This window comes from Berghia stephanieae, chromosome 7 (assembly GCF_034508935.2).
Source record: "Berghia stephanieae isolate SIO BIC M18660-M18661 chromosome 7, UCSD_Bste_1.3, whole genome shotgun sequence".
NCBI lineage: Eukaryota > Metazoa > Mollusca > Gastropoda > Nudibranchia > Aeolidiidae > Berghia > Berghia stephanieae.
This window is the reverse complement of record NC_088366.1, coordinates 52,508,869-52,532,192: the sequence shown is the minus strand read 5'-3', so window position 1 is coordinate 52,532,192 and position 23,324 is coordinate 52,508,869. Positions and strand designations below refer to the sequence as shown.

The 23,324-nt window shown below is 36.5% G+C and overlaps 1 protein-coding gene across 1 annotated transcript in view; it reads right to left on the bottom strand.

Moving 5' to 3' along the window:
• The window catches only part of LOC144977469 (uncharacterized), a 35,098-nt gene extending 11,774 nt beyond the window's left edge, over nucleotides 1-23,324 (bottom strand). Inside the window, exon 1 of the mRNA XM_078922717.1 lies at nucleotides 23,261-23,324. The gene's annotated coding sequence lies outside the window, so the exon portion shown is untranslated. The remainder of the gene's footprint in view (nucleotides 1-23,260) is intronic.

Genomic DNA, 23,324 nt, shown 5'->3' with positions numbered 1-23,324 from the left:
TGGCCATGAACATTTTATAATGGTCATTGACATCTTATAATGGCCATGGACATTTTATAATGGTCATTGACATTTTATAATGGCCATAGACATTTTATAATGGTCATTAACATTTTATAATGGCCATGGACATTTTATCATGATCATTAACATTTTATAATGGCCATAGACATATTATAATGGTCATGGACATTTTAAAATGGCCATAGACATTTTATAATGGCCTTAGACATTTTATAATGGCCATATCAATTTTATAATGACCCTATACACTTTAGAATGACCATATGAATTTTATAATGGCCCTAGACATTTTATAATGGCCATGGACATTTTATAATGGACTTAAACATTTTATAACGGCCATATTATACATTTTATAATGGCCATATCATAGACATTTTATAATGGCCATAGACATTTTATAATGCCCATAAACATTTTTAAATCAATTTTATTCGATCCCTCAGATTTTCGACGCCATTGTTAGGAGAAGCTGGTAAAATTGTGGCCTTAGTAAAGTTATGGCCTGACACTGACCAAAAAATGACGCCAAAAGGCACACAAAAAAAAAGAAAACAAATCGTGAGTTGTATTCAATAGTTCAACCAATGAAATAACTTGTTTCCTTGAGCTCTACTAACGACAACTCACTAGACGTCAAACTGCCGCAAGTCCTAGAGGTTTCAAGTGTCAGGCAAAAAGTTAACGATGGCTACGGTACAATCGTAGCCTGACACTGAGACCTGTCTTTTGACGTAATCTTTGGGTTAATGTCCTCCTTAGCCGTTAGTAGTGCTCAATAAAACAGTTGGACTCATTGGTTGAACTATTGAATACAACTAACGATTTGTTTTCTTTTGTGGCCAAAGGTCTTTTGACATCATTTTTTGGTCAGTGTCAGGCTTTACGTTTACGATGGCCACGGTATAATACGCAGAACAGTTTCGTAAGAATAACAAAGACCTGAGTGACGTCATCTTCGATCTATCTATAGCAGGAACGAAGTCATTTTCACTCAGCTCATTGTTCATTATTTTGGACCGTGAGTCGAGGGATTAGGGCTCACTACAATATAGATATTACAGAAAAGTGAGTGGAGCAGGCACTTATGTTGGTAACAACAAGATATGAAGTGAGTAGAAAAGTGCCAGAAGACAATAGAGAATAAACATTTTTTTTTTCGCGACGGTGGTGGGGTTTGAACCTGCGACCTTATTGGTACGACAATCCGCCTGGCAGGTGAGAGCGTGGCTCTACCGTGTGAGCTATCCACGAACACAAAAATATTCGTTTCAAACTCAAAGTCATTTCTAGATCCCTCTCTCACCCACTTCTTGAGACCGCCGATTCGTTCACCACCATCGCGAAGTAATTTTGACCAGCAGTTAAGCTTAATAGCCAATATTCTCATCACAAACATATAACATAGAAACGATTGAGACATTGAGTATGCTCCGGTGTATGGGGTGAATTTTTAATTCAGAAAAGTGAGTGGAGCAGGCACTTATGTTGGTAACAACAAGATATGAAGTGAGTAGAAAAGTGCCAGAAGACAATAGAGAATAAAAAAATTGTTATTGTCGTACCAATAAGGTCGCAGGTTCAAACCCCACCACCGTCGCGAAAAAATTTAAAAAAAAAAAATTTTTTTATTCTCTATTGTCTTTTGGCACTTTTCTACTCACTTCATATCTTGAATATAGATAGTATGCGCTTGGCTAAGGAGCTCACAACATTGCCATCCGGAAGTATAACGGACCAACACATAAAACTGTGTGTAACCATGATCGTTTATAGTCAGTCTGGTTAATACAGTTTAGTGAGAATTATTCATAAACGCGGATGGCAAAAGAAAAACAACAACAAAGACCCGAGTGGCGTCAACTTCGAGCTATCTATATAAACTCTATATAGACTCCATATAAACGTTTAGTATCGCGTGTTGGTAGGTTTCATCTGTCGGACATATTTTGTGTGTATTTTACAAAAACGCATAACGTGATTACGGACCTGTTCTCTTCCATTATAGATAGAATGCGCTTGGCCAAGGAGTTCACAACATTGCCATCCGGAAGTATAACGGACCAACACACAAACTCTGTGTAACCATGAACTTTTATAGTCTGGTTGATACAGTTTAGTGAGAACAACTCACAAACGCGGATGGCAAAAACAATAACAAAGGCCTGAGTGACGTCATCTGCATACTATCTATATTCATTTATAGATAGAATGCGCTTGGCCAAGGAGTTCACAACATTGCCATCCGGAAGTATAACGGACCAACACACAAACTCTGTGTAACCATGAACTTTTATAGTCTGGTTAATACAGTTTAGTGAGAACAACTCCAAACGCGGATGGCAAAAACAATAACAAAGGCCTGAGTGACGTCACCTGCATACTATCTATAGATAGTTCGAAGATGACGTCACTCAGGCCTTTGTTATTGTTTTTGCCATCCGCGTTTGTGAGTTGTTCTCACTAAACTGTATTAACCAGACTATAAAAGTTCATGGTTACACAGAGTTTGTGTGTTGGTCCGTTATACTTCCGGATAGCAATGTTGTGAACTCCTTGGCCAAGCGCATTCTATCTATACCTGCATTCATCCACCCTCTCTCTCTCTCTCTCTCTCTCTCTCTCTCTCTCTCTCTCTCTCTCTCTCTCTCTCTCTCTCACGGTTTAACCGTGTCCTTCGTAAAGCTATGGCCTGATACCGTGGCCTTCGTAAAGTTATGGCCTGATACTGACCAAAAATGACGTCAAAATGCCAGTCTTTTGTCACAAAAGAAAACAAATCGTGAGTTGCATTCAATAGTTCAACCAATGAAATAACTTGTTTCCATGAGCTCTACTAACGACAACTCATTAAGCGGTGCAAAAAAAATCAAATAATGACGTCGAACTGCCATCCCTTTTGGATTTCAGTATCAGGCCATAACATAAGGATGGCTACGGTTTAACTCATTCAATCCTAGAGATTTTTGCTACTTCTCAAAACTGGAAAAAATATATTAAAAATGAACATACATAAATAATTTTATTCAACTATCATAAACATGCAAAAACTAAAAACATTAGCTTTGATACTCCGCTTAAAATTTGTCTAATAAAAATGTAATGAATAGGTATGGGGTAAAAGTAATCCGGGTAAATTACGGATATAGCGTAGCCATCGTTAATTTATAGCCTGATACTGAAATCCAAAAGGACTGGCAGTTTGACGTCATTATTTGGTTTTTGCACCGCCTAGTGATTTGTCGTTAGTAGAGCTCATGGGAAACAAGTTATTTCATTTGTTGAACTATTGAATACAACTCACGATTTGTTTTCTTTTGTGGCAAAAGAGTGGCATTTTGACGTCATTTTTTGTCAGTGTCGGGCCATAACTTTACGAATGCCACGGATATAGTCGGTGTTAGGGTTGAGTGAGTTTATATCGTTTAGCGACATATACCGTGGCCTTCGTAAAGTTATGGCCTGACACTGACCAAAAAATGACGTCAAAATGCCAGTCTGTTGCCACAAAAGAAAACAAATCGTGAGTTGAATTCAATAGTTCAACCAATCAAATGACTTGTTACCATGAGCTCTACTAACGACAACTCACTAGGCGGTGCAAAAACCAAATAATGACGTCAAAATGCCAGTCCTTTTGGATTTCAGGGTCAGGCTATAACGCATATACCGTAGCCATCGTTAAGTTATAGCCTGACACTGAAACCCAAAAAGACTGGCATTTTGACGTCATTTTTTGGTCAGTGTCAGGCCATAACTTTACGGAGGCCACGGCCAGTGTCAGGCTATAAGTTAACGATGGCTACCCATATACACATAACACACTACATGTTTGTTCATCAAGGGATTTACGGGCGGCAGAGATATTCATCATAACAAAATTGTAAAATGCATCTTAAATGCAGATTGAAGTCGCATTATGCTCTCTTCATTTTTTAAAACTAAAAATCAAAATCACTTATGATTATGTTGTGAGTAAAACAAGAATGGGAATGGCGTATTTATGTTGGCTTGCTTTGTTTGAAAATTGTGGAGGATGAGGAGGAAGAGGAGGAGGGGGGGGGGGGAAGGTTAAAATGAAACTAGTTAACGAATAAATCTTCCAACGTTACTAAATGTCTGTTTTGGTTACACATCATGTTATGCTAAATGTCTGTTTTGGTAACACATCATGTTATGCTAAATGTCTGTTTTGGTAATACATCATGTAATGCTAAATGTCTGTTTTGGTAACACATCATGTAATGCTAAATCTCCGTTTTGGTAACACATCATCTATTGCTAAATGTCTGTTTTGGTAACACATCATGTTATGCTAAATGTCTGTTTTAGTAACACATCATGTAATGCTAAATCTCTGTTTTGGTAACACATCATGTAATGCTAAATCTCTGTTTTGGTAACACATCATGTAATGCTAAATGTCTGTTTTGGTAACACATCATGTAATGCTAAATCTCTGTTTTGGTAACACATCATCATGTAATGCTAAATCTCTGTTTTGCTAACACATTTAGATCTTTCCTCTCAGCACACATAGAATTCACTTTGCCATAAGCCAATCGAACATTGTCTTCGAAAGGACACAGGTACAGTAAAGATAAAACACAATTGATAGTATGCGCTTGGCTAAGAAACTCACAACATTGCCATCTGGAAATATAACGGACCACTCATAAACTACTCAGAAAAAAACGGCTGGCTAAAAAACAATAACCAAAGACCTGAGTGACGTCAATTTCGTTCTATCTTTAGGCTCATTGCTGTAATGGAAATACTCTCAAACCAATCGCATCATCTCACGTGCATGCACTCACCTGTCGGCGTATTTACATTACAATAGTCCAAGGAAGATAATTTAGCGAAAGTATTTACACTACATTACAATATCCAGGGGAGATAATCTTAACGCCACCCACGATTATTAAAATTTTGTTCACACCACTAGACAAAATGGAAGAGGGGAGATAAAATTCAACATTTCCAATTAATATGAAATTGTGGGGTTTGTTTACTCTCTTCATTCAACAATCAGTGTTTCATCTTTCTCTCTCTCTCTCTCTCTCTCTCTCTCTCTCTCTCTCTCTCTCTCTCTCTCTCTCTCCATTATGTGTGGCTTATTCGAATCGTTTGGTCAAATGTTCGAATCCCACTCTAAGCAGCACAAAGTCGAGTCCTTGAAAAAGGCTGTTTACATACATTCTACCAGCTCACTCAGGCGTACAATGAGTACCTGGCGTTGTCCGAGTCTTTATAAATAATGTGAAAACGCCTTATAGGCTTCATGTCTCGTCTAACAAATTAAGTATTGCTTTTGGCTGGAAACCGTTTGTAGAGTGCTCTGGACAATTTAGTGGATATTGACCTATATAAAGGCTCAAGCTTTTTATTGCATTTACAAGTAAGCAAATCATTTATTTTCCATTCAAAATTTCTGAAAAGGATTAATATCACTGTTTTAATGCCGTCAGCTATCGCCATTTCACATCGATGGTATACTTAAGTAAAATACTCAAAAATTATGTCCACCAGATCAAACGCAGCTACGTGTAACTTTCCAAAGTGACAATTATTGGGAGTAGGCACTGGTGTTATGAACAATCGACCGATTTTATGGGGGTGATTTTTTTAATCCTGCGTTTGGGGCGATTTTATTTTTTCCTGGTGTTTTTCTTTCTTCCATTCTTTGGCACTCTCTCTCTCTCTCTCTCTCTCTCTCCCTCTCTCTCTCTCCTTCTCTCTCTCTCCTTCTCTCTTTCTCTCTCTCTCTCTCTCTCTCTCTCTCTCTCTCTCTCTTCATACACAATTTTTTTCAGATCTTGTGTGCGGCTTTATGGTCCTGGGTTCTGCGCATAGTTGAGTCCTTGGAAAAGGCTCTTTAGTCACATTCTTTCACCGTAGACAGGTGTAAAATAAATTCCTGGCGTTGTGTCAGTCGGAAAAAAAATTGTAATATCGCCTGACAGGGGTCATGCCTCGTTCTACAAGTTTAGTGTTGCTGTTGTTCATGGACCCCTTTGTAAAGCGCTTTGAGCACGTTCAAAGGATATTGTGCAATATCAAAGCTCAAGTTCTTTTGTTGTTTTTTTTCTTGTTTTTCTTTTTTGCTTTGTTTGCACTGTCTCTTCTACACACTTTTTTTCAGATCAACGAGTAACCTTAAACGTGTTTTTGTTGTTGTCTGAGTTGGGTCCAAGTAGAGAAAATAGTATGCGCTTGGCTAAGAAGCTCACAACACATTGCCATCTGGAAGTATATCTGACCAACTCACAAAACTATGTGTAACCATGAACGTTTATAGATAGTATGCGCTTGGCTAAGAAGCTCATAACATTGCCATCCGGAAGTATAATGGACCAACACACAAAACTGTGTGTATCCATGAACGTTTATAGTAGGGTTAATACAGTTCAGTGAGCATTACTCATAAACGCGGATGGCAAAAAAGATCAACAAAGACCTGAGTGACGTCATCTTCGAACTATCTATCGTCTGGTTAATACAGTTTAGTGAGAATACGCTTCAACAGTCAAGACGTCACTTCCCTCGGTAGTGACGCATGGTAACTTAGTAACTGGCTCTAAACTATCGGAACAATGGCGGACACCCTAATGAAATACTTCTCCGACGAGCATAACAGTGTGTCCAGAGGAGAAAACATTATAAATTTGATCATGTTTTGACTTTTATACATTCTGATCACATGACATATGAAACGTTCTCGCCAGCAAAGTACCCATTTTCTTTGTTTAGAACCAGGCTGGTTGCCGTTGCTGGGCGACGTGACATCAGACTAGTGAATCCAATTACTCATAAACGCGGATGGCAAAAAGCAACAACAAAGATCTGAATGACGTCAACTTCATAATGTCTATAAAATTAGTACATTGTTTATCACACCTTCATTCTGCTCATAATTGGTGACCGACCATATCAAACCAGTATCACGTCGAGGTCGTTTTGTTACTGTTTTGTTTGTAATGCTTTCAGCTCGCTGACGACGCAATGGGATGAAACCTTTCCATGTGCCCGAGGTCATTGGTCACATTCGAAGCTCAAAATACTGCCATCCGGAAGTAAAACAGATCAACACACAAACCTATGTGCAGCCTTAAACGTTTATAGTCTAGTTAATACAGTTTAGTGAGAATTACTCATAAACGCGGATGGCAAAAAGCAACAACAAAGACCTGAGTGACGTCAACTTCATTCTATCTATACTTTCTAGGTTTGTCCTCGAAAAGATCTGTAGAATTCTATCACCATCCATGTGAAATTCAACTATCTTGTCCCTCAGAATAATAAGGCTATTTGGATCCGGAGATTAGCCCGTTTACTACAGAACTAAACAGACACAGCATTCCCTTGCTACCTATTGGACAGAACGCTGGTCTGACTCAAATCTCTTTCCGCCAGATCTAACAGGTCCTTTTATCCAATCACAGCTGGATGGATAGGAGGAAGAGGAGGGGGATGGGGAGGGGGAGGAGAGGGGTGGATAGGAGGAAGAGGGGGGGGGGGGGGGGGGGGGGGGCCAGAATAAAAGAATTCCCGACTTCGCCCAGGATCGATCTCGTTCCCTATGCGTGTGAAGCAAGTGCTCAACCAACAGGAAACAAACGTGTATTTTTTTTTAAATGGTTCCAATCTCATTGGAAGTGTAAAACCACTCTTTCGGAGGACTGAGTAAATGCATTGTGCAACTGATCTTCTGCTTTCAGAGTGATGGCATCTTATTTTCTAGAAAGCGAGTGTCATACCACAAGACCACATACACACATCCAAAGATTTAGGAACCGGAATTGTACAATGTGTGACGTTACGACATATCTGCCCTATTGAGCTATCGCCACCCCCCCCCCCCCCCCAGCCAGTCAATAATGTGAAAAAGCTAACGTACAGTATTTCTATGATTGAATATTGATCTACGTTGATATTACTCTTGGGTACGGAAAAATATCGATACCCGTTATGAAATTCAGTCCTGTCATGCAGTACTATATATTATTAATATCAGAAGACTAATTAATATCGATACTGTGCACTTGGCTAAGAAATTCACAACATTGCCATCAGGAAATATGACGGACCAACACACACAAAAAAAACAAACTATGTGTAATCTTAAACGTTTATAGATTGTAAGAAGTTGACGTCACTCAGGTCTTTGTTATTGCTTTTGCCATCCGTGTTCATGAGTAATTCTCACTAAACTATATTAACCAAACTATAAACGTTCATGGTTACACATAGTTTTATGTGTTGGTCCGCGATACTTCCGGATGGCAATGTTATGAGTTTCTTCGCCAAGCGCACACTATCTATAGTCTGGTTGATACAGTTTAGTGCGAATTAAACATGGATGGCAAAAGACAACAAAAACCTGAGTGACGTCAACTTCGTTCTATCAGGAGAATGCTCTCGTTCTCTTTCCGTGTGATGTCAGCCACAAACTTCATGTGCTTATTAACGGCTATTAAAAAAATTATGCCTTTTGCGCCACGATATCATAAGATATCGTCATCTAGGCGTTCCACGAAGGAATATAGATAACTCATCAAACAAGATCTCTGATGTCAACAGGAATCACCCATGTTGTCCAAGTGAGCTATTTGGGAGTTAATAATCTTGCTCAATGAAAAAAAAAACGAAAGTGCCTGAAGCGGGGCTCGAACCCGGGTCATCCGGGTCACAGTGCAATGCCTTAACCACTCGGACACTTCGCGCATAGTTAAAAAACTCATAACATCCGCCAATCGAATATGACGTACGATATAGTTTGCGTCATTTACTTAGATTTCCATTATAACAATGAGCCCATAATGCCTTGGATTATCAGACCTGCAAATAATTGTACCTCCGTCGGTATTTATCAGTTCCTTAAAAGTGATTTTTCCTTTAAAATGTCGTGTCCCGTCGCCTTAAAACGGTAACAAGAGTCAGAAAAACGAGTTTTAAGTTATGATGAAATTTAAGTAAGATTGATTTGCGGTATTGAATAGAATGGCTGCCATTTAATTCTATCGATAGTATGCGCTTGGCCAAGAAACTCACAACATTGCCATCCGGGGCCAACACACAAAACTTTGTGCTACCTTGAGCGTGAATAGTTTGGTAAATACAGTTTAGTGAGAATTACTCATAAACGCGGATGGCAAAATCAATAGCTAAGACCCGAGTGATGTCAACTTCATTCTATCTATAGAACGATAAAGAGATGAGATAATGTGATCATAGTGATTTTGACTAAAGGCTTAAATTTTATCCTGACAAAATAATATCGGTTTGACACTGTTGGACACAAATAGTCTGATGTCACGTCGCCCAGCAACGGCGGCCATCGTGGTTCTAAACAAAGAAAATCGTTACTTTTTATTCTTCATGCTGGCTAGAACTTTTCATATGTCTTGTGATCAGAATGTGTAAAAGTCAAAACATGATCAGATTTATAATGCTTTTTTTCCTCTAGATAAGATTTTATGCTCGTTGGAGAAATATTTCATAAGGGCGTCCGCCATTGTTCCGATAGTTTAGAGCCAGTTACTAAGTTACCATGCGTCATTACGAGGGAAGTAACGTTACGACTGTTGAAGCGTGTTAACAATAATCGGAATTTTTTTTTACTCTTTCAGACTGTCCAAAATTACGATCAATCAAAATGCCAGCCATCTCACTAGAACAACTAGACACATGAGGAAATTCACGCATTCAAAGGAAACCCCACTCAAAAAAAAAACAGAAAAAAACAACAAAAAACAAAAAAAACAACAACAAAAAAAAACAAAAAAAAAACAAGAACAACAAATAAAAACTCACCAATTTACACACTCAAACATCTTCAAATATTATTTCATTTGCACTCCGCACTATCAAATATTGGAACGCTCTTCCCGAATTATGTGTAAACACAACAGGTTTAGACACCTTCAAGCACAGATTATCAAACCATTTCAGCCTTAAACACCAAGAATGGCTACTACTGTCACATTCAACAACTCTATCCGCCCTCGAATACAAATAACATGTACTCAGAATTGAGTCCACTTCCGGTAATATTCAGATTCAGATTAGTCTATGTCGGAGAGAAACTGGTCCCAAGAATTAAATTTTAGAGTGAAAACAGTTAGAATTACAAGATGTTAAACTTATGTAATTTATAGAAGGAACGAACTTGATGTAACTCAGCTCTTTGTTATTGTTTTTAGTCAGCCTTTTTTGTGTGAGTAGTTCTCACTAAATTGTATCGATCAGACTATAAACGTTCAAGGTTAGAAATAGTAATTGTGTGTTGGCGGATGTTTTGCAAATTTGAGTAATTTAACTAAGCGTATAGCATCAAAAGTTGTTTCTCTATCAGGACCACAGGAATCCTCGCCTGTCTATAAATAGTATGCGCTTGGCTAAGAAGCTCACAACATTGCCATCCGGAAGTATAACGGACCAACACACAAAACTGTGTAACCATGAGCTTCTACAGTATGGTTAATACAGTTTAGTGACAATTACTCATAAACGTGGATGGCAAAAAACAACAAGTTCAAAGTTAATTCAATCTTAGGCTTTCGCCAATAAATCACACAATGTGATGACAACATAGTCTACTTGAAAGTGGAAAAAAAATGGTGAATGGAACGAAAAAATAAACTGATACCACTAATAGCCATAAAAAAATACAACAATCGTAATACCACCAATAAGTATAATAATAATAATAATAATAATAATAATAATAATAATAATAATAATAATAATAATAATAATAATAATAATAATAATAATAATAATAATAATAATAACAATAATAACACATATAATAATAGCAAGAATAATATTACCATCATCATTAGTACCACCACCATTACTACTATCACCATTATCATTATCACTACCACCATCACCATCATTATTATGTTTCAAAAAAAAAAAAAGTCCTTGGTACAACTCAAATAATTCACATTTTATGAATTAACATAAGATACATGAAGATAATGATTTTTTACACTGTAATATGAGATTTGTTTACATAAGATTTATATAATCATGAAATATTCTTATAGCAAGAGTAATATTATTGCTGCTGCTACTACTACTGCTACTATTACAACTACTACTAATACTACTACTACTACTACTACTACTACTACTACTACTACTACTACTACTACTACTATTACTACTACTACCATTACCACTACCACTACTACCACCACTACTACTAGCACCACCACTATTACCACTAATAATACTAATAATAACAACAATAACAATAATAACAACAAAAATAATAAAATTATTAACGTTATCACCACCGTTATCGTCACTACCATCATCACTATCACTACCACCATCGTTATCATTATCATAATAAAAATAGTAACAATAACACAATGAACAGTGAGAGTGAAAATCAACATCAACAGACAATACTAATGATGGCAACAACAACGGTTGTCACTATGATCATAAATGTGGATGGCAAAAAAAAACAATAACAAAAACGCAAATGACGTCATCTCTGTTCTATCTATACTGGCCAAAAGAAGAAAATGTGACCCATCGTCTCAAAACGGTATTTTGTCGGAACGAACAAGATGCTTAAAAGCCGAAGTAAATGTTAAACTGGTCAAAAATATAAATTGTTGGCATTAGCACCTTAAAATATGGTTGTCATTCTCCTCAATAAATCATAAAATCTCAACACAAGTCTGATATTTCAAGCTATAAATTCAATTTTCAACATCTTAACCAACCCGACTTAATACCGTTTTGAGGCGAAGGGTCACAAATTGTCTTGGTTTGACCATGTTTCTTGGCAAACTATAATAGTGTCGTTGACTTATGATTAACGAAGGCGATGGTTACACAGTGATCGTGGGTTTATGTAAAACTGAATAGTAATGCTTGGCTTACACAGTGTGTTGTAACCACAACGCAGATTATCTGAACACATGTCGTAAATTAAAGTATTTTCCTGTTGACGGAACAACGTCACCCGGCTCGACCACAAAATAAATAAATTGTGCTATCTTAACTGTATGCCAGCTGTCCGAGTCGCTCTGTGGCACACACAGGCCCGGAGTTCTACTCGCAATTTTAACACAGACACGCTGTATGGTCTCTTCAAGTGTGTTATTACAGATAATTTGTGATATTATCGTTATCTGAGGGTGACTTGTTCAGATAACAGGGCGTGATATATAATGGGAGCAATCTATATTCATGTTTTCGTCCAACCAGGCCATCAATCACATGATTTGTTGCTGTCCAACTATTGGATATTTCTTAACAAATGTAAACACGCTGCTTTGTTTACAAAAATTATAAACATACCCAAGTGTCAAGCTGAATCGAATGACCAATCGTGATGTTAGATATTTAAAAAGCTGTGAACACTTTTCACTAAGTGAGTCACTTTGAGCGCATTTTGCAATGTGACCAATGACCTCGAGCACATGGAACGTTAATATAGATAGTATGCAGATGACGTCACTCAGGCCTTTGTTATTGTTTTTGCCATCCGCGTTTGTGAGTTGTTCTCACTAAACTGTATTAACCAGACTATAAAAGTTCATGGTTACACAGAGTTTGTGTGTTGGTCCGTTATACTTCCGGATGGCAATGTTGTGAACTCCTGGGCCAAGCGCATTCTATCTTTTGATCATGCCCATTGACCAGTAAATTTTTAACCAATCAAAACACGTAATACGATTTAAGCGAGTGCTCTCAACCAGCTAATGTAATATTGATATTATGGCCTTTAATACATTGACATGTACTAAGCCGTTAATTGCCCTACTGCAGAAGAACGCATATTTTAAAAAATTGACAGAAAACTTCATCCTTCGCATTTCGATCGATTTAAATGACCCTCAATCTTGGCAAAAACTCTCAAACCTGGGACCTCGCGATGTCACTCTTTTGTATTGTCGAATTTCAATTTCTGTCCAGTAGCTTGGCATTTCTGTTCCAAATCAAATGGGCATGATCTATATTCCCTTTCCATGTGCTCTAGGTCATATTTCAAAGTGTGCTCAAAATGAACCATAAAGTTAGAAGTATTCATCGCTTTTGAAATATCATTCATCACGATTGGTCACTATGGTCAGCTTGACACACAGGTATGTTTACAACTTTCATAAACAAAGCAGCGTGTTTACATTTGTTAAGAAATGTCCAATCGTTGGACGTCAACAAATCATGTGATTGATGACCTGGTTGGACGAAAACATGAATATAGATCGCTCCCATTGTGATAAATTTGTAAAGATACAAGAAAGAGCACTGCATTTTAATTTATGAAGATGACAAAAAAATCCTACGACCAATTACTTTCAATGGCCAAAGTCTCCTCCCTCAAATAAGAAGAATGAGAACAATTGCTTTGGAAACGTTTAAAATTTTATACAAAATTGCTCCTCCTTGTGTATCTGATATGGTCCTTTTGAAAAATAACAGATACAATTTTAGAGATTCAAACCTCCTTGATATTCCAAGGGTCAGAACAACGTCTTATGGCAAAAGATCTTTCAGATATTCTGCTGCTGTGCTTTGGAATGAACTTCCCGAAAATTTCAAATTTTAATATTTTCAAAAATCATATCATGTCATGGAATGGCCAGCCATGCAAATGTAATATTTGGAATTACTCTAATCGTACAGATTATATATATATATATAATATATATATATATATATATATATTATATATATTATATATATATATATATATATTCATAATATATTATGTTACTTTTCTTTGTGTGTCATAATTAGAATCTTGATAGGGGAATGTTTTTAAGCGGAAATGTATTACTATGTATTTTTATGCACTATGTGATAAAACCTATGTCGGTCAAAGGCTTCGACTAGCCTGACTAAGTTATTTATGAAACATTTTTTAATGCCGACAATGGATACCATATTTGAAATTGAAATTGAAAATTGAAAGGTCTTTAATAAAGTCACAGGACTGAGAGTTTCTATCAAGGTGAAGGTCACATACATCGATTGATATTTAAAGAACGAGTTTTCTGGCCAAATTTTTAAATACGCCTTTCTAGAGTAGAGCAGGTAACAGCCAGGTGAAGGTGACAGGTGAGGTAACAAGTGAAGGAGACTGTGCTAACATTTGAAGCTGGACAGTTCTACGCCTGCCTGTGTCCAGACACGAACCTTGGTCACAGTTGTGTGGAGACTGTCGACCTCTGATAAAAACACTTATCTAAAATTTTGGTCAGAAACTCGTCTTAAATCGATTAAAATGACCCTCATCTTGTCCAAAACTCTCAAACCTGGGACTTCGCCCGAAGTCCCAGGTTTGAGAGTTTTTGACAAGATGAGTCATTGAAAAAGATTGATATTGGAAGGACAAGTTTTCTGACCAAAATTTTGTAAACGCATTTTTTTTTCAGAACAGATCAGGGGTCTCTCTTACCGAATTCCAATATTATGGTATGTGGCACAATTGAAGTGTGTGTGTGTGTGTGTGTGTGTGTGTGTGTGTGTTTGTGTGTGTGTGTTTGTGTGTGTGTGTGTTTGTGATTATCGGTCTAATGAATATTTAGAAAGTAAAGGTCAGTTATCTATAGATAGTATGCGCTTGGCTAAGAAGCCCATAATATTGCCATCCGGAAGTATAACGGACCAACACACAAAACTGTGTGTATCCATGAACGTTTATAGTCTGGTTAATACAGTTCAGTGAGCATTACTCATAAAACGCGGATGGTAAAAAACAATAACAAATACCTGAGTGACGTCATATTCGAACTATCTATTAACACCTGGTGGAAGTGAACATGACCACGCCCCTCGGACAGCCATCCGAATGTAAACAATGGCAGTAAGTGCTAAACTGGAAAAAAATAGATGACATTATCCTTGATGGTTTACGTTATAGTAAAACACTCACTAGTTTCATACGCCTTATCAATCGCATTATCGCAGTAAAACTTATTAATGTAAGCTTTAACGGTTTCGCTAGTCTAGTAAGAACAAATAATAAAACTCGCCGAAGAAAAAATAATATAGAGCTGGTTGATATCAAATTCCTTCTGTAAGAGAGTTAGCTTACAGCAAGTGGGTTTAATGAGTTCACAATGTTTGTATATCAATTAAACTTGGTCATTATATTGAGTACAAGAAAATTGCTTTCTTTGATTGGTGTTACTTGGTATTTGGGGATAAAAGCATTAAATTATAGTTGGTATTTATTATTTATACAGTATTATTTTGGGCCTACGATAAATTTGAGAGTACCGTATTGTTAATTGGGCGTACGGATTATTTGAGCGTACGACCTTTGATTATTTCGGCGTAAAAAATGACCTTTGGTTAAAGGAATTGTGGGACAGTTTACAATAGGATATAAAACAAAGTGTTTCTGATTCTATTATACCCTTTGATTCTATTCGACATTCTACGATCCTACTTCACGATGAGCTGCACTTTCCTAGTGTCCAACTAAGAATCTTTATTTTACGGACTTAAAAATATTTCACCTATAGTGAAAATGGTTACTTAGGCAAAATGACTTTACATTTGGATTGCTTTTACGGATTTGGAATTTATGAAACTGATTGAATTAAGACCATGCTATTTGATTTGTATTGTCAAATTTCAATTTCTGTCCAGTAGCTTGGCATTTCTGTTCCAAATCTAATGGGCATGATCTATATTCCCTTTCCATGTGCTCTAGGTCATATTTCAAAGTGTGCTCAAAATGAACCATAAAGTTAGAAGTATTCATAGCTTTTGAAATATCCTGCATCACGATTGGTCACTATGGTCAGCTTGACACACAGGTATGTTTACAACTTTCATAAACAAAGCAGCGTGTTTACATTTGTTAAGAAATGTCCAATCGTTGGACGTCAACAAATCATGTGATTGATGACCTGGTTGGACAAAAACATGAATATAGATCGCTCCCATTGTGATAAATTTGAAAAGATACAAGAAAGAGCACTGCGTTTTAATTTATGAAGATGACAAAAAAAATCCTACGACCAATTACTTTCAATGGCCAAAGTCTCCTCCCTCAAATAAGAAGAATGAGAACAATTGCTTTGGAAACGTTTAAAATTTTATACAAAATTGCTCCTCCTTGTCTATCTGATATGGTCCTTTTGAAAAATAACAGATACAATTTTAGAGATTCAAACCTCCTTGATATTCCAAGAGTCAGAACAACGTCTTATGGCAAAAGATCTTTCAGATATTCTGCTGCTGTGCTTTGGAATGAACTTCCCGAAAATTTCAAATTTTAATGTTTTCAAAAATCATATCATGTCATGGAATGGCCAGCCATGCAAATGTAATATTTGGAGTTACTCTAATCGTACAGATTATATATATATATATATATATATATATATATATATATATATATATATATATATATATATATATTATATATATTATATTCATAATATATTATGTTACTTTTCTTTGTGTGTCATAATTAGAATCTTGATAGGGGAATGTTTTTAAGCGGAAATGTATTACTATGTATTTTTATGCACTATGTGATAAAACCTATGTCGGTCAAAGGCTTCGACTAGCCTGACTAAGTTATTTATGAAACATTTTTTAATGCCGACAATGGATACCATATTTGAAATTGAAATTGAAAATTGAAAGGTCTTTAATAAAGTCACAGGACTGAGAGTTTCTACCAAGGTGAAGGTCACATACATCGATTGATATTTAAAGAACGAGTTTTCTGGCCAAATTTTTAAATACGCCTTTCTAGAGTAGAGCAGGTAACAGCCAGGTGAAGGTGACAGGTGAGGTAACAAGTGAAGGAGACTGTGCTAACATTTGAAGCTGGACAGTTCTACGCCTGCCTGTGTCCAGACACGAACCTTGTCACAGTTGTGTGGAGACTGTCGACCTCTGATAAAAACACTTATCTAAAATTTTGGTCAGAAACTCGTCTTAAATCGATTAAAATGACCCTCATCTTGTCCAAAACTCTCAAACCTGGGACTTCGCCAGAAGTCCCAGGTTTGAGAGTTTTTGACAAGATGAGTCATTGAAAAAGATTGATATTGGAAGGACAAGTTTTCTGACCAAAATTTTGTAAACGCATTTTTTTTCAGAACAGATCAGGGGTCTCTCTTATCCGAATTCCAATATTATGGTATGTGGCACAATTGAAGTGTGTGTGTGTGTGTGTGTGTGTGTGTGTGTTTGTGTGTGTGTGTTTGTGTGTGTGTGTGTTTGTGATTATCGGTCTAATGAATATTTAGAAAGTAAAGGTCAGTTATCTATAGATAGTATGCGCTTGGCTAAGAAGCCCATAATATTGCCATCCGGAAGTATAACGGACCAACACACAAAACTGTGTGTATCCATGATCGTTTGTAGTCTGGTTAATACAGTTCAGTGAGCATTACTCATAAACGCGGATGGTAAAAAACAATAACAAATACCTGAGTGACGTCATATTCGAACTATCTATTAACACCTGGTGGAAGTGAACATGACCACGCCCCTCGGACAGCCATCCGAATGTAAACAATGGCAGTTAGTGCTAAACTGGAAAAAAATAGATGACATTATCCTTGATGGTTTACGTTATAGTAAAACACTCACTAGTTTCATACGCCTTATCAATCGCATTATCGCAGTAGAACTTATTAATGTAAGCTTTAACGGTTTCGCTAGTCTAGTAAGAACAAATAATAAAACTCGCCGAAGAAAAAATAATATAGAGCTGGTTGATATCAAATTCCTTCTGTAAGAGAGTTAGCTTACAGCAAGTGGGTTTAATGAGTTCACAATGTTTGTATATCAATTAAACTTGGTCATTATATTGAGTACAAGAAAATTACTTTCTTTGATTGGTGTTACTTGGTATTTGGGGATAAAAGCATTAAATTATAGTTGGTATTTATTATTTATACAGTATTATTTTGGGCCTACGATAAATTTGAGAGTACCGTATTTGTTAATTGGGCGTACGGATTATTTGGGCGTACGACCTTTGATTATTTCGGCGTAAAAAATGACCTTTGGTTAAAGGAATTGTGGGACAGTTTACAATAGGATATAAAACAGAGTGTTTCTGATTCTATTCTACCTTTTGATTCTATTCGACATTCTACGATTCTACTTCACGATGGGCTGCACTTTCCTAGTGTCCAACTAAGAATCTTTATTTTACGGACTTAGAAATATTTCACCTATATTGAAAATGGTTACTTAGGCAAAATGACTTTACATTTGGATTGCTTTTACGGATTTGGAATTTATGAAACTGATTGAACTATGACCATGCTATTTGATTTGGATTTGGAATTTATGAAACTGATTGAACTATGACCATGCTATTTGATTTGGATTTGGAATTTATGAAACTGATTGAATTAAGACCATGCTATTTGATTTGGATTTGGAATTTATCACAACAATAAACTGTAAGAAATGAAAATTGGAACCTGGATTTTTATTTGAATGTCTTGATGTTGTGCATTTAATTATCATCATCGGCCCTTGAACTCTTCCGTCATTATTAACATCTAGAAAACAACGCAAAGAAATATCAATATCATCTATAAAAAAAACAAAAAACACTATACGATCATAAGCCATTACATATGTGTAAACTACGCCACACAATTCATTTTATTGTTTACAAATAATTAGATGTAAGATTTGTCCGAGTGGGTCTAAGGGCATGTCACAAGTCCTTTGTTTTAATTGGGCAAAAATATTATTGTTATTTGAAGAGCGTTTGATAAGCTTGATGATGATGAAGTTGATGGTGATGAAAATTTGAACTGTTATATAGTAGTAGTAGTAGTAGTAGTAGTAGTAGTAGTAGTAGTAGTAGTAGTAGTAGTAGTAGTAGTAGTAGTAGTAGTAGTAGTAGTAGTAGTAGTAGTAGTGGTAGTAGTAGCAGTATACCTTAAAGTACATTCGGCCCCTTAACTGTATATTTATGGGCATTAGTTTTGTATAATATAATAACAAATTTAGAATCATCCACATCGACAAATAACCGGAAACGGAAATACGGGAAACGTCGATAGAGCCAAAAGGATTTTGATAGCTAGCTCTTGTTATAGATAGTTCGAAGATGACGTCACTCAGGTCTTTGTTATTGATTTTTGCCATCCGCGTTTATGAGTAATTCTCACTAAACTGAAATAACCAGACCATAAACGATCATGGTTACACACAGTATTGTGTGTTGGCCAGTTATACTTCCGGATGGCAATGTTGTGAACTAATTAGCCAAGTGCATACTATCTATTGCATTTAGCCAGTCATTTTTTTTGGAGTAGTTCTCACTAAATGGGAGCGATCTATATTCAAGTTTTCGTCCAACCTAGTCATCGATCACATGATTTGTTGCTGTACAACGATTGGACATTACCCAATGTATCTAAACACGCTGCTTTGTTTGTGACAGTTGTAAACATACCCATGAGTCGTGCTGAGCAAAATGACCAATCGTTACGTTAGATATTTCTTAAATGTTAACACTTTTCACTATGTAGGTCATTTCGAGAACAATTTGCAATGTGACCTATGACCTCGAGCACATGGAAATGTAATGTAGGCCATGCCAATAGTCTTCAACAGTCATAACGTCACTTCCTTCCTAATGACGCATGGTAACTTAGTAACACTGGCTCTAAACTATCGGAACAATGGCGGACGCCGTATGAAATATTTCTCCGGCGAGCTTAAACGCGTATCCAGAGGAAAAAAAAACCCATCAATTCGATCATGTTTTGACTTTTACACATTCTGATCACAAGGCATATGAAAAGGGAATGAAAAGTTCTAGCCAGTATGAAGAATAAAAAGTAATGATTTTCTTTGTTTAGAACCAAGATGGCCGCCGTTGCCGGGCGCGTGGCATCAGACTACTGAATCCAATTCTGTCATTCAGACTATAGATAGTATGCGCTTGACTAAGAAACTCACAACATTGCCATCCGGAAGTATAACGGACCAACACACAAAACTATGTGTAACTATGATCGTTTATAGTCCGGTTAATACAGTTTAGTGAGATTTACTCATAAACGCGGAAGGCAAAAAACAATAACAAAGACCTGAATGACGTCAACTTCGAACTATCTACAGCCAGCTCTTTGTTATTGTATAGATAGTATGCGCTTGGCTAAGAAGCTCATAACATTGCCATCCGGTACGGACCAACACACAAAACTGTGCGTATCCATGAACGTTTATAGTCAGGTTAATACAGTTCAGTGAGCATTACTCATAAACGCGGAAGGCAAAAAACAATAACAAAGACCTGAATGACGTCATCTTCGAACTATCTTTATGGCCAGTAATTTAATTTTTTTCTTTTTTGAGTTCTCTCTAAATTCTATCATTCAGACAAAGGATAGTGTACGCTTAGCTAAGAAACTCACAACATTGCCATCCGGAAGTATAACGGACCAACACACAAAACTATGTATACCCTTAAACGTTTATAGTCTGTTTAATACAGTTTAGTGATAATTACTCACAAGCGTGGATGACAAAAACAATAACAAAGGCCTGACTGACGTCATCTTCGTTCTATCTATAAAAGTTTAAGTTACGCATAGTTTTGTGTGTTGGGACGTTAGGCTGATGGTATGAGATTTTTCGATAAACGCATAGCATCAATAAGGCGACGATGACCACGACCGGTCAAGAAATTAAATGTTTGTCCCTTTTAATAATGATATCCATATCGATAATGATATCCATATCGAAAATTGTATCCATATCGATAATGATATCCTTAACATCCGCTGTAGCAAAACATGAAGCTATGTAAAACGCATAAACTTTAGTAGATATTGAACCAAATGAAGCTGACGTCACTCAGCTCTTTGTTATTGATTTTAAACAGCATGTTAGTGATTAGTTCTCACTAAATCATATCAATCAGGCTATACACGTTAAAGCTTAGCCTACACACAGTTTTGTGTACTGAACTGATGTTTCATTTGGCTGGCGGATATTACGAGTATTTTACTAATACGCATATCATCCATTAGTTCACAACATTGCCATCCGGAAGTATAGATAGTTCGAAGATGACGTCACTCGGGCCTTTGTTATTGTTTTTGCCATCCGCGTTTGTGAGTTGTTCTCACTAAACTGTATTAACCAGACTATAAAAGTTCATGGTTACACAGAGTTTGTGTGTTGGTCCGTTATACTTACGGATGGCAATGTTGTGAACTCCTTGGCCAAGCGAATTCTATCTATAACTGGCCAACACACAATACTGTGTGTAACCATGATCGTTTATAGTCTGGTTAAACAGTTTAGTGAGAATTACTCATAAACGCGGATGGCAAAAAACAATAACAAAGACCTGAGTGACGTCATCTTCGAACTATCTATAGATAGAATGCGCTTGGCCAAGGAGTTCACAACATTGCCATCCGGAAGTATAACGGACCAGCACACAAACTCTGTGTAACCATGAACTTTTATAGTCTGGTTAATACAGTTTAATAATAATAATAATAATAGATCTTTATTGTCCATAAATATGGCAATTTGTCATTTAGTTACACTTGTTATAATGTTAAACGATAACTAAGATTGAACAGATATTTCACTCCTACTTATTTTCTCTCTCTCTCTCTCTCTCTCTCTCTCTCTCTCTCTCTCTCTCTCTCTCTCTCCTCTCTCTCTCTCTCTCTCTCTTTCTTTCTTTCACACGTGCGATATACACAACATAAACATATTCATTTCGTTTTCAATTTGTTACGATTGTGGCAATTCGACACCAAAAATTATCATCATTATCAATTGGTCAGTTAATCTTACATTAAATAAATTAATCAGTTAATCAGTCAACGAATCAATCCTTGGTTTTTCTGTACCATATGAAATATTCAAAATTTTTATTGCTGATAAAACGAACGTTGATTTATACTTGTTAGTTCTACATTTAATCTGACAAAACCTTCTCCCAGATGGTAAAAGACTAAATTCATGGTATAAAATATGTTTTTTATTCTTGGTAATTGAGAATGCTTTCCTTTCTATTGCTTTTCCATGAATTCTTTCTACTCCATCAAGAGGATGGTTTATTATTTTTGATGCCTCTTTGATAGATTTTGAAATTTTTGATTTATCTTTAAGTCGACATCCTCCAAACCATATGGTGCAGCCAAACGCAATTACACTTTTAATCAATGAGTCATAAACTCTTAACATAGTTTTCTTCCTTACTTGAAATGTTCTCAATTTCCTTAGGATGTATAATCTTTGGGCAACTTTCTTAGATATTATATTAATATGTTGAGAGAAATTGAGGGAACTATCAATGGTTATTCCTAAATATTTAAAATAGTCAACTATCTCAACATCATCTTTACCGATCGCCACACACTTTAAGTCGTTTTTATTTTTTACACCAAACACCTGTTCTTTCGTTTTTTCAACATTTAATTCAAGCTGATTTTGTTTACACCAATCGGTGAATATATTTATTTGTTTGAAATAATTCTTTTCGGTAACTTTATCTTTTAATAAGCCAAGAATAGCAGTATCATCTGCATATTTCACTATAAAACAATTTTCAAAGGATGGTCTGCAGTCGTTGGTGTATAAGATGTACAGGATTGGGGAACTCACACAGCCTTGGGGACATCCGTTCGACAACGTTCTTTTGTTGGAGATATGTTCACCCAATTTTACACATTGCGGTCTATGGGTCAGAAACTCTTTATACCATTTAATAAGGTAGTTTGGAATATCCATGCTGCACAACTTTTGAAGCAAAATATCTGTGTTCATGGCATTAGTGAGAACAACTTACAAACGCGGATGGCAAAAACAATAACAAAGGCCTGAGTGACGTCATCTTCGAACAATCTATAACAAGAGCTGGCTATCTCTCAAAAACGTTTATAGTTACACATCGTTTTCTGTGTTGGTACGTTTCATCTGGTGGGCAGATGCGAGTATTTTACCTACATGCATAACTTCTACAGAATTCAGGCATAATTTAGTGTTGTTTTGAGCATTACTCACCTTTAGATTAATTCATCCTTATATTATTTTCCCTTTACAGACAGACTCATATTATTATTATCACTTTTATCACAACAATGCATCCCATCCCTCTCATAGGAATCGGGGTTTTTTGTGTAAACAATCCATAATGGCACAGCAGCAGGAATAGGAATGTGCGCACCAACACGCACAACACACTGGAATTAGCCGATAACGACACCAAAATAAATGCATACCATACCAAGTTCAGTTCGATGTCTGTGCTAGTGCTAGTGCTAGCTGCCTTTCCACTTTCCCACCCGGTG